At 35.2% G+C, this 14,328-nt stretch overlaps 1 pseudogene; it reads right to left on the bottom strand.

Moving 5' to 3' along the window:
- The window catches only part of LOC107691095 (phosphotriesterase-related protein-like), a 10,004-nt pseudogene extending 5,789 nt beyond the window's left edge, over positions 1-4,215 (bottom strand).
- Between the last annotated feature and the right edge of the window lie 10,113 nt (positions 4,216-14,328).

Consider the following 14,328-nt stretch of genomic DNA (forward strand, 5'->3'; position numbering starts at 1 on the left):
AAATTTCAACATTGGCTACCAGAAATCGCTTACCCCACCTTTAAGTAAAAAGCACCTATTTTCAATGACTCAGAGCCATGTTTTTATTTTACCCATTTTTTGTGGTTGAAGACGGTTAAAAGTTTCTTTGGGGAACCCAAAATTGTTCTTCTGTTGCGCATTTTTAACAGTGTACATGAATTAACGTTCACCAAAGTAAGAAATTTAGCACCAAAATCAAATGGACAACAGTGTTCCTAACAATAAAAATTAGAGATCTTTTTTTTTTTTGGTATGTTTGCTTGAAGTAAATCGATTTTTAAGGCAGCTGGTTTATTTAAATGTCAGCCATTGTTTAGGATTCTCTATCAGTATTTTATCCACCTGGTTCTGAGTGATACCTCGAGACAGCATTTTGGGAACAATATTCTTCAGGATGTGGGAGAAGCCATGTCCGCCATACTTGGTCAGTCGGTGCTTGGTGTGGATATCATGGGCAATGAGGAGTCTGTCATCACAACCTTCCCTGATCAGGAAAGCCAAGCTAGTGGAGAGAAAATTACTCTCAATTATCTGCTGACATTATATAAAATGGATAGTCTCATTAAATGCGTGTATTAATCAAATTGGCATGTTTATAGAATATAATTATGTACCGATTACCAAAAACAGAAAATGAAGCCGATCTTTATGACCTATCTACTATAATGTAATGCCCGCTTTGCTTGCTGGACGCAGACACTTATGTCTGAACTCTCTGGCTGTCGCTGGGCATGTCAACATCAAGGTTGAATGGGTAATTCAGCATCTCTGTGCCAAAGAGGTCATATTCAAGGTAGCTACCCATCTTTGCAAACTCCAGTAATTCTTGCTGATCAAATATGCTCCTATAAGACATTATATACACATTAGTGCCGAGTGCACTTTCAGATACAATGTTTTTTTTTGAATAAAGACTGAAAGAGTTGTTGGAAGCTTAGTGTTGGTGACGTTCAAGTCATGTGACTGTGGTGTAGTTTGTTTATAGCCTACATTTAGCTACTTCTGCCAATTGTCTTTAGGCTTCAAAGCACATAAAAGTTGTGTGCATTTATGATTTTCATGATGAACAAAATGTGTTCGAATGCATTATGCAGGTGTTTCCACCTGCTTCTTGCAGAATGCGGATGACCTCCCCAGGAGCGGCTTTGTTCCGTCCGGGGTGGATGATAACTGGGCAGCCGAGCTGAGTCTGAGCATGAGCAGTGGCTCGCAGGATCTTCTTCTCACTCTCTGTGATTGGCCAGCTAGTACCGATCTCTCCAATCACACCACAGCGGATATCGGTACCGTCTGCTCCATGGAGGACCTCACTGACAATGATATCAGTTAGCTTGTGGAAAAAAAGACGACCCACTTGAGATATGGGAACAAATCATTTCCATCACTTTGAAAATAGAAAAAAGCATCAACAGTTTTACAATGTACACCACTGGAAGTTTGGAATAATTTACATTTTTGTGTGTGTGTGTTTTGTTTCTCTGAAGTTCACCAAGGCTGTATTTATTTGATGAAAAATACAGTAAAAACAGTAATATTGTTCAAATATTATTAGAATTTAAAAGAACAGTTTTCAATTTTAATATATTTTAAAATATAATTTATTCCTGATGCAACGTTGGATTTTTCATCAAAATATATATATTTTTTTCATATAGCAAGAACATTAAATTGATAGAAAGTGACAGTAAAGACATATAGAAATCTGTTGTAACATTATAATTCAAATTATTGTTAATTGTTGGGGGGGGGGTGGGTCATGGTTTTCCACATATAAGCAGCACCAAAAATAAATTATAATAATTAAGCACCAAATCAGCATATCAGAATGACTGAATATTTAAATTTGATATCACAAGAATAAAGTACATTTTTAAATGATTAAAACAGAAAACTGTTATTTTTTTGTAATTGTAATTCATTTTTTAAACAATATTACCGTTTTCTTTTCTCCATCAAATAAAGGCAGCCTTGGTGAGCATAAGAGACTTCTTTCAAAAGCATTACACACACACACACACACACACACACACAAATTATTCCAAACTTTTGATTGACAGTGTAATTACAAGACCATACACACACACACACAAACCTTCTCAACCGTCATCTTTGTCTCATCAGAGTGGGTCACGTCCACATAGTACCCTGCTCCGGCTATGATATGCACACCCGTCTCTTTAGCCAACTGCCTCAGAACAGGCAGATTTCGAGTGATGCCTGTGGTGGTGTTCTCCACTATGGATCCTCCTCCTGCTTTACGGTAACACAACAGCTCTTTCTTCACCGCTTCGATCTCTTGATTCAACAGCAGGTTCTCATTGTGGCTCTACGGATTCTGTTGCAACCACTGAAGATGCTTCATCTCAATGGGAGCTGCAGCAAGACCCTCGTCTCCAGGTGCTGGGGGAACATGGCTGCACTCAAATGTCATCGTAAGGTGTTCGTGGGTCATGGTGCGGCCCAGCTGATCGGGCTCCATTAGACCCAGCACTGTCTGGACCTTACCGCTCTGTTCAGGCATGGTTCTGCGATCCTGTCCAACAAACATTTACATTTACTAAAATAAATAGGGTTGCCAAGCAATGTAGTGCCTGCCAGGCATTTTTTATGTTGGTCTGGCAACACAGATGTATATTTTGCAGTCTATGATATACAATCCACACAGTAGCTGAAAGAATCAAAAAACAAATATTTAAATATCTTGTTTTTTTTTCAACTTATCTCTCTCCATTTCTACCAAGAAAGAAATAATTGCATGCTTGAAGAAGACGAAGTGCATGCTTGGCTGGTGTAAAACTGTAGGCTGCTGTAAAAAAAAAAAAAAGACTCATCTTGGCTGTCTCATAAGTAGGGTTGGGTATCGTTTGAATTTTATCGATTCCGATTCCGATTCTGCTTATCGATTCCGATTATTATCGATTCCTAGTTTCGATTCCAATAAGATAAAAAATCCAATATTCCAAAAAAATTAAGTCAAACATTTATTCTGTCTTTTTACAAAGCATTCTGTTGCAGCTGAGTAACACGAGCAAAAATCAGCAGCCTACAGAAAAATATAGATGAATCAATTAAAGTTATTAAATATATTCAGTCAAGAACAGTGAATGGTTTTCTTTTGTTCTTTGATTAACATTAATGACAGCCAGCGCTTTTATTAGGCTGCTGTCTCTTTATCACCGAACGCACGCAGATCTAAAAATACTGTTCATGTGGGTTTTCTTTCTCATCTGTTTACGTTCACGTAAGACAAAAACGGCTGTGTTTATGATGATATACTGACGTAGTTTTCTGCATATTGGTCGACAAATATGAAAGAAGTCCGTTTCGGCCCGGAACAACCTTTTCTACAGTGGAAGTACACGGAATGGTTCGAGAACGGACACAAACCGGGAACCCGTACCGCGACCGCTGTTCTCTGTGCTGGGCGCTTCGTGTGCGCTGCACGCAAACAGGGCGCAAGTTCTTTCCGTTCCTGCACTTAAATCGTTTTTAATCACATTAAAATGCGAACGCAAGAATCGTTAAGCAGAATCGAAATGCACGCGTCTTATCGAATACCCAGTTCTTGGAAATTTGGAACCGGTTCTAAAATGGAATCGGTTTTCGATACCCAACCCTAATTATAAGGGATATAATGGGTACGCCACGCCTTGGTGGTTTGGACTTTGAGCTGCTTGAAGAATACAGACTGCATTTAATGCAGTTCACTGAGTTCCAAATACGGAATACACAAGTGCATTCAAACAAATGCATGCATTAAGATGTATGCACGTGCCGTCGAGATTATTAACAGTTCAGTAATTTATATCCGTGCAACCGTATTCACATCAAACAACAAGCGACTGAAATTCTGAAATCATACACAGAACTACAACACAGACTGCAAGACTTCCTCGTTTAAAACGTTCGCGACAACAGATGATAAGCATGCAATGTAACTAGCTGTTATTTTTTAATCACACAACGTTATGCAGTTAGTGATTCTTAATAAACATTGAAGGATAAAGAAGCAAGACCTGCAGGCAAGTTCAACTTCCAATGTGTAGCTGACAGCGGAGCAACAAGGTCTCGCGATTTTATGTATACATCGCGAGACTTGATACTATACCTACAGATTTTTAAGCGTTAAAAGCGAAACAATTAAGAATGAATGCAGTACCTCTAATTCGAAGACGTGGCTAAATTTAGACAGTTCTCCTGGTTTTAACCTTTGAAGCGGTTAAGCCAAGCCCCTTTCTGTTCACTGACATTTGTTTGAAGTCTACTTTATTATATAAGGGCTCTTTGTGGAAATCTGGACTCGGAAAACACGCCCTCACTCAAGTGAGTGGCTCAAGCCAATAAAGCCTGTTATTAAGAAACACAGCATTTGGAAACTATTTATCATTACAAAGCCGAAAATCCAGTGCTATTTTTGTGATAGGTTATATATAGAATGTTTAAACAATAATTGTTGTGTTTCCATGAGAATCCAAGGTGGAAAAACAGCTTAAACGAGCTTAGACCAGCAAATTAGGTTTAACGTTTTCCTGCAGATATATTACTAAAGTAAATTTATTTCATTTATTTATTGAATTAATTTATTGTTCTTGTATATTATTTAATTTCCCTCACAAAAATTAACAATGGTTTTACTACAAAAAAAAAATAGTTAAACCATGATAACCATAAATTAACCATGGTTTTGCTAGGCTAACCATAGTTTAACCATGGTATTTGTAGTTAAACTGTGATTATACAAAAGGTAATCAATACAAAAGGTAAAAAAAAAAAACCTTGGTTACTCTACTTTTACTACAATAAAAACATGGTTAATTTTCGTAAGGGTTATATACCCTGCTGCTATTTTTACAGCCTAATGAAAATGGTTTGCCAGATGTAGGGATAGGCTATCATAAATCTTGGTAAGTTTTATTCTTTGTTTTTAGAATCACATCAACTGACTAACAAGTCAAGTCAAGTCACCTTTATTTGTATAGCACTTTATACAATACAGATTGTGTCAAAGCTGCTTTACAGTGTTAAACAGAAACAAATGTGTGCTGATAATGCAAGAGGACAATAGAAAGCAGTCCGTTTATCAGTTAAACTCAGTTCAGTGTTGATTCAGTAATGTCATCGTCCAGCTCAGTTCAGTTCTCTTCAAATAGTGTCTCTGCAGTCAAGTCAAAAATATTGCCAGAAATTGTGTCCCCATCTAAGCAAACCAAAGGCGACAGTGGCAAGGAACCAAAACACCATCGGTATATTTAACCCAAATATACTTTCCATATTGAGAAACGAATCTGTATGCAACAAAATGCACATATATGCAAAGCTTGATCTAACCATTGATCTGTGATTTTAAAGTGGCATGTTGAGCTGTGATACATATTCTCTGTGCAAGTCTGATCTAACTAATAATGACAGGTCCTGGGGAGTTATCTGACCGGGATTCGTGTACAAAATTAGTCCTGAGAGAGAGCAGGAAAGACTATTAAGTGTCAACCCACTGCAAATTGCCAAACAGCTGTGGGCTTCTCATGTCAGTTTTAAAGGGGTCATATGATGCTTTTTTAAAGATCATTATTTTTAATGTATCCCCTGTGAAATATAAAAAGCCTATCCTCACTGTTAGTAAATATATTTATTATAATCAGTAATCTGATTTTTCTTAATCTTGATCTGGCTTGTTATTAGTCCGATTTGGCTTTTTTGATATGAATTAATTCACAGACTATTCTAGATTTACTTGATATATCTGGTCCAGTGTGAAGCACCCCAAGTCCTTATCAAAAGCAAGTGTATATTTAAAGGGATAGATCATTCAAAAAATTCTGTCATCGTTTACTTATTAAAAAAGAAGGTATTAATATAAATATTTCAGTTTATTTATTTTTTTATTCATTACATGGGGTTCAGTGTTGGATCCCAACCATTTTTCTAAATACTTTTCTTTTTTGTATGGCCGAAGAAAGTCTTAAGGTTTGAAACATCACAAGAGTAAATAAATAAATTTAAGCTTAAATTAGTTAATGACCATTGACCATGCCTCCAATAATAGATTACTGAGAAAAAAAATATATATATATACAGTGGGTACGGAAAGTATTCAGACCCCCTTAAATTTTTCACTCCTTGTTATATTGCAGCCATTTGCTAAAATCATTTAAGTTAATTTTTTTTCCTCATTAATGTACACACAGCACCCCATATTGACAGAAAAACACAGAATTGTTGACATTTTTGCCTGAATACTTTCCGTACCCACTGTATATATATAATGTATAATTCACATAATTAGGGTGAATTCAGGTAAAGTGGGCCACGTTTTGTTAAATGTGTAATTTAGATAACCAGAGGGAAATTTTTCTTTTCTTTATCACATTTGTTATCTTTAAGGGTCAGTTGTAATATTTTAATTTAAATTCAGTTCATATATGTTATTTAGAAGGTATATACCAATAAATATGTTGAGGCCATGCACTTGTAACATGATCAAGGATGAGACGAAGCAAGAATCCATATGCAAGCACAGTTTAATTGACAAAAGCACAAACACAGAAAATTCAGACCTGAAACAAGGAGTAAATCCACATAAGGGACACCACACCAGGAACAAGAACACACATGCAGGAACAATGTCCAACAAAAGACAACTGATCACAGAGGTATAAACACACAGGTTAAAAAGGGTAACAAGGGGGAGGAGCTAATGAATTGCTATGGTAACTAATGATGCTAACAATAGTAACAAATAAGGCTGGTAGGCAATCGCGTACTATTCTATGACGTTTTGTAGTTTAAATAGTGTGAGTAGTGTGTTCACACTGAAAATTCCAAAAATAAAAAGTGCACTTTAAATACCCAGATGATGCACTAGGAACACAAAACACAGGAAGAGAGCACAGAAACACTGGGAAAATACATTTCAAAATAAGAGTACAAAACAAGACCAACGACAGGGGAACACAGGCAAGGATCGTGACAGCACTTCAAACAAATAGTCTTTTCAGACAAAGTGGGCTATCCCTGATTTATCATAAAATAATCCTACATCTTAATTAATAATTAGAAAAGCACCCTGTTTTCAAACACATTCATAATTAACAAAGATATTAAACAAACCGACAGACATATAGTCTATGAGTAAAATTCATGTAATTGGTTGTTAAACAACTGATGGAACAGTACATTTGCATAAGTGTAACAGTGACGACTATGCACATAAAAAATGTGAACATAACACATGCAACAAAGGCTAACAAAAAAATTGGAAAAACTAAACTTTAAATGTAACCATATTTTATAGCATTTTATTTAATTTTCTCAAAACACTCTTTGCAGTGTTTGCAGAATTATCAATTTTACAAGGTTAAAGGTAGTCCACTTTACAAGCACATTTAGACAAACTGGGCAAACAATGCTTAAACATCATACAAGGAAAACTCATTTTTATTTTTTGCATTTTAATCCATGCTACCCACAGTAACAAATACAGGTACTATCAATAGTTGTTTATATTTGATGAACAACCTTATAATGCAGAAATGAAAATCTTATTGTTAAAGACTTACTTGAGGCGAGGATCTATTAGCAGCAATTGTATTCATTCACTAAACAAAGTTAGTTGACATGTCGTTCCAAGTTACTCATAGTTAGTAGAATGTCTAAAGTGGACTATCAAAAAGTGTAACAACTTAATTTAATGTATATTCTGACAGTGCATACACACTGAACATAGTACAATCAAACTTAAATGGCTCTTAAATTACCTGAATTAACACTCTATGAGATGATGTGATTCAACTATCAATAGTTTTATCTTTAAAACTTTGGTTAAAAAAAATGAAGAGTTAGCTCTTTTGTGCATCTCTTAAAGCTCTCCTACAACTCAAAATGACATGCAGATAAGTCATCTCTTTGATGCCTGTTTATATTTTCTGACCGACGTCTGTATCTCACCTGAACAAATAAATCATTTGATTGGTGGATAAAGTTTATCTTGACACATCTGTGGAAGCATCAGGCAGAAGATTATTCAAAGCTGACATGGTTCTGCAGCCTTGGGTGTGAATTAGTTCAGCATAATTTCTCTATTCTGCCTGATAGACTTGTGACCCATTACAGTTTATGCAAATCAGAGATTCTTTGGCACAAGACTGGGAGATTCATATCAGCCTGTGGTTCTCTCATAACACATCTCAAGTGTTGAGAGAGGAGTTCAGTTTGTGCTGTGCCAAAAATGCTCCGTATATAGTCAGGCAGAAGCTTCCTTGTACATTTGTGAGAGAAGCAGGCCAGAAGAAAGCCCTTTTTTGGCCTTTTAGTACTTTCTACCACTAACAAACCTAAATGTAAGTATTCAATTTAAGCATGTACTTTTGTCCCACGCCATTATGCTGTAGACATGAATTAAACCTCAAATGATGGCCACCTAACTTCGTGTGTGCATATGTATATATACATATACTGTATATATACATACATATCAACGCTTCGGGAAAGATTTAGTAAGTGTGTTTCCCGTGGAGCCGACGAGCCGCTCGACTGTTTAATAATCGGAACTCATAAAGCAGCAGCCCGTTCCACACGGAAGCCGTGTTAAATGGACGGTTTCTGTCCGACACCGAAATGCTTCCGTCTAGAGCTGCCCACTGCTGGCGTAAACACTCATGTCGCGAGCATGATGAAATAACAGTGGACGTATTATAGTGTAGCCGGTATATTTGTAATTTAACAGCACTTTACAAAGGGTTCAGGATGCATTCGCGTATGTTATTCAAAGGCACAGCTGCAGCTATTGCTGCGAGAAGGATTCGCCATATACTGGGGCCCGTGATGTCCAAAGAACGTTGGAAGTGCAGCACACATGAGGTCAAACTCCTCAACACCTCGTCAGGTACTGATAAAGACTGTTTACCATCTTCTTGGCTTTATAGATTGCTATTAAGCAGGTTTAGAGGTTCACCCGTTACGCAAAGTATTACACTATTCACTCACAGGTCAAACATAGCCCACCAAGTATTCTGTTTTCAGATGTGTTTACATGCGTCTTTAACGTTTCTATAAATATTGAGGTTTTTAAATAAATGCCTGCTCTGTTGACAAGGATTGTTTGTAAGTGGATACTCCAAATATGATATATGTTTGTTTGTTTATGTTACGTTTGCTTTGTTTTGCTGTTTAATTGAACCATTTTTTTTCTTCACAGGTGACACTGTGAAGATAGGCGAGATCTCATATGTGCTCAAATCTCCCAGAAATCCAGAACTTGTGCCAGTAAATCATAGTATGTGCCAGTTTGTATAATGTGGTTACTCTGCTAGGACACCTGTGGGAACTTCAACTTCATACTGTACATCCATTAAAAGTCACCAAAAACAAGTCATTGCAAAAATGCCTCATAGATGTGACATTAGTTTTATTTTTGCTAAACAAAACAATCAAACAAAAATGTCGGATGCAGGATGAAATTTGAAATTACATTTGAAATTTTATTACAATTTTATTACATTTTTACATTTTAAAATAAATACACAAAACAATCAATTAACATGAGTTAAATATCGTAAATATAAAAAATGTAGGTGATTTATAAGTATTAAGCTAACTAGTTGCAAATTACTTTTTAGTAATCTGCCATTTAAATAAAATAATTGTTCATAGTTTAATTTTATTGTAATTTTGTTTTTAAATATATATGTATATATACATATACTGTATATATACATATATATATATATATATATATATATATATATATAAACTTGATTTTTACAAAAAAAAGAGAGAAAATTTTGTGTATGTACCAGTAATCATTCCATTTCAGTAAAAACCTGTGTGTTATTTTCAAGGCCATTTAAAAAAAAAAAAACTGGCCTGGCTTCTGTGAAACAGACACCTGTTTGAATGCTACACCTCAACTGACTGAAACAAGAACACTTCAGTTGTTCAGTTGTTAAAGGACAAGAACAGGAATAGTCGAACCAAACATAAAAATTTGCCAAAAATTTACTCACCCTCAGGCCTTTCAAGATGTCAGTGTTTGTTTCTTCTTTGGAAGAGATTTGGAGATTTGCTCGCCAATGGATCCTCTGCAGTGAATGGATGCCGTCAATATGATAGTCCAAACAGCTGATTAAAACATCACAATAATCCACAACTAATCCACACAACACCAGTCCATTAATTAAAATCTTGTGAAGTAAAAAGTTGCATGTCTGTAAAAACATGTTTATTTATTGTGGTTGACTATCATACATTTAAAAGTCAGCTGGTTAGATAGTTGGATGAGTTGTGTGGATGAGTCATTTATTTATTTATTTATTATTAATTATTATTTTTGTTAGATGTTATATATATTCATTGATGCATATAAAAATAGAAATATAATTTTCTACCCACAGTCTCACGGTGAGTTGGACTGTAATAACAGTGCAGCACAATCACATATGCATTTTTTCATGATGGTAATCTCTAGGGGTTTAATACTTTTAATCATGTAGATGTGAAAAGTGTCTCATTCTCATGAAATCTATCTATGCTTGAACAGACTTACCCTATAATGCTTTACATGTATACTTACAATACATGGGTGTTTGCTGCAGATGTGATTTTTTTCTTTTGTGTGTGTGTGTGTTAATCACTGTTCATACCTGCTATAAACCTAATCATAATGATCACATTCACCATTTTTGTGCCAAACCTGTTGATGGAAAGTCTCTGCAACTTTACACCATAAAAGTCGGTCTATGCGATTCAACCTAAATGCAAATCATGAACAGCATAAATTATAAATTACATGGGAAATCAATGTGAAAGCAAAGAGGTCCCAGTCCGCTTTACGTTTCGTGTCGACATGTATAGCCTACCTGGAGGGTAGGGTGAAAGTTGCGTGTGTGAATGATCTGCGTCTGTGCGTCTGTCTTTACAAGAAGTGAAGCTGTGAGTTTAGTTAGGCTACTTTAAAAACATCAATTTTACCCACTCGTTCCTGAGAAACATAATGTAGTGATTCAGTATTGAAGCTATTTGATTGATAAACGTCGCAGGGCATCATTGACAACAAGTTCCTGTGCTCCTGATTGTTTCTGTGTGCACGCAGCACGATATCCGAACTCTGTGTTCAAGTGATGTGTGTGTGTGTGTGTGCTTGCGCATTTTTGTGATTTATGAGGACACAAATTTATATAATGACATGGGTATGACATAGGTATTAACGAGAAGGTGATTCATGAGGAAATTTTGAATGTCCCCATATTTCAAGAGGCTTATAAATCATTCAGAATGAGTTTTTTAGAAAATCTAAAAATGCAGAAAGTTTCCTGTAAGGGGTAGGTTTAGGTGTACGGCAATAGAAAATACAGTTTGTACAGTATAAAAACCATTACACATGTCCCCACAATTCACAAAAACAAAAACTTCATTGTGTGTGTGTGTGCGCAATGCATTAATATAGAACGGTGATTAAACTGACTTGGACCTGTGCGTTAAACAGTTTTAACACCTGCCAGCCAATCAGAATCAAGTATTCAGACAGACCATGGTATAATATTGTATAGGCATAATTCTTTAGAAAAAAAACAATAATCACTAAAACTGAACAATGAAATATGGCTTATTGTGAATTAAAAAAATAAAGTTAGGAACAAAGAAACATTTTACAACTGTCACTATCTTATCTGAGAAAAAAAAAGAAGTTGAATAAACTTTATAAATACTGTTCCCTTTTAATTTTAAATTTGACTGATTAATTGTTAATTTATTGTTAATAAAAATACCTCGGTTTTGTCTGTGTGTGCGTGTGTGTGCGTGTGTGTGTAGGTTTAAATGGTTTATAAAGACACAAAGGTGTATAATGACAGCATTGACATGTACTACACTGTGAACATGGTTTATGGTTTATGTGTCCTATTAAAGCAAATGGCTTTAAAAATATACTAAACGGTCTTTTTGAAAATCTAAAAATGCAGAAAGTTTTCTATGATGGGTAGGTTTAGGAGTAGGTTTAGGGTAATGGGATAGAAAATACAGTTTGCACAGTATAAAAACCATTACACCTATGGAGAGTCTCTGTAAACCACATATAACAACATTTTTTGGGGGGGACTAGAGAATTGGGTCAGAACACCTCAGCAACCACATACTGTAGCAACACTCACAATGCCATAATCAAAAGCACATACAGTTAACTGCACAAACAAAAAATTGACTGTAATTCTATGTACATACTGTGTTGTTCAGTTGACTTTATCATCCAACTGGTTAATGGTTATTTTTAGTGGTTTGATACATTTTGACTACAATAAAAATGGGTGTGAATTAATTTTCCCACTCGAATGAACAAAAGAAAGGTGGATATACTATAAGGAAGGCATATTAACCAGAACGTGTTTCACTCACCATTTTAGAAGTCACCTGACTGCCGTTAGTCTTTCTGATGGGTTTTCATGCAGCAAAAAGTGCAGCTCATCTGCATTAGGGCTCTCATTACTGCTGCTGATGTGATAATTCACTCCGCTGCATGTTGTGGAGGCAAAGCTGAGTGACAGCAAAGAAGTATGAAAAAGAACTGAAAGCACCTCATTCGCCATCGCAACCTCCCAGCAAGACCTCTGATTAATTTATGGAGAGCCCTGCTCTCTCAGTGTGGGCTCGTGGCTTCGAAGGAGAGGGATGAGAAATGGTGCTTTGCATCTCAATTTCAAACCTCAGAAGAATAAAACACCCACTGTGTTGATGACAGATGTTAACATCTTGAGTCTTTGGAGAGATAAATGTCAATGAGTTGTTTTATTCTTTTGATCAAATATAAAGTCAAAACAGAAAACACGCAGCCTCAGGCAAAAGCTACATTTCTGTGCTGCTGTTAACTTCTTCGTAGTACTTTTGTTGATTTTTCATGGTTTGTCCTAGAAGGCATTTCATGGACAAACCACATCAAATGCATACTAATATCTATCATATAGAACTATATAGAACTTAAAGGGACAGTTTACTCTGCCTCATGTCATTCCAAACCTGACTGATTTTCTTGTGTGGAACATAAAAAGATATTTTGAAAAATATAATATCTTAACTAGCCGGTTATATTAAAGCTAGAAATGTCATTTAATGTGACTGAAAAAAAAATAAAATAAAAATTCAGTCTGCTCCTCATACAAAGCTATTGTATGATTTCGGAAGACATGGAATACAGTGCACAAGTTATATGGACACTTTTTATGATACATTTGTGATATTGTTTTTCTTCTATTTTGGAGCATGACAGTCCTGGTCCTCGTTTATTTCCATTATATGGAAAACAGTGGAGAGATCATGCTTTAGAGAACATCGTATGAGTTTTGAACAACATGAAGATGAGTGAACACATGACAGAATTTTGGTGAATTTGTTTAAGAGTTACATGAGGTACATTTTCCGTTCAGTTTTTATGATATTGGCTCCAAGTGTTTAGGCACAGTCTCAAGACTCACCTCTAAATGCTGGGTTGACTTTCTAGTAGCCTACTTTTTTTGTATGTTTGTACATTTCTCTGGAGTTAACTTTCTGATTTAAATGCTTGCAATGCAATATTTGTCTTTCATGTGAAGCTAAAGCACTTTTTGTAAATCGTTGTGGATGAGAGTGTTTGCTAAATGTCCCCAATGCACAATACCTGTATAATTAGCTTGTAGTTGTTATTTAGACAATAAAGGATCCATTGTGTTGTACTTTACCATTCAAAAATTTGGGGACAGTAGGATTTTAATGTATTTATTTATTTTATTTATTTATTTATGATTTGTATTATTATTATTTTTTAAAATAATTTAATTTATTTTTAAGGATACATTACAGTGGTCCACAGTGTCAGTAGACATTTAGAGTATAATGTTACAAAATATTTCTATTTCAAATAAATGCTGTTCTTTTGAACTTGCTATTTATTAAAGAATGTATCACAAACAAACAAAAAAAAACATCACTGTTTGCTCATAAACATGAAGCAGAACAACTGTTTTCAACTGCGATAAAAAAATAAGAAATATTTCTTGAGCACCAAATTAGCATATTAGTTTGATTTCCGAAGGACCGTGTGACACTGAAGACTGGAGTAATGGCTGCAGAGAATTTGCTATCAAATGAATGAATTACATTTTAAAATATATTAAAATAGAAAACCTTTATTCTAAATTGTAATAATATTTCACAGTATTACTGTTTTTGTTTTTTTTTATCATTAATGCAACTTTGGTGAGCATGAGACATCTTTCTTACCAATCTCACCAACCCCAAACATTTGAACAGTGCATATTTATACATAAATACATGTGAAGAAACCTG

Source organism: Sinocyclocheilus anshuiensis, unplaced genomic scaffold, assembly GCF_001515605.1.
Source record: "Sinocyclocheilus anshuiensis isolate Anshui unplaced genomic scaffold, SAMN03320099.WGS_v1.1 scaffold894, whole genome shotgun sequence".
Taxonomy (NCBI): domain Eukaryota; kingdom Metazoa; phylum Chordata; class Actinopteri; order Cypriniformes; family Cyprinidae; genus Sinocyclocheilus; species Sinocyclocheilus anshuiensis.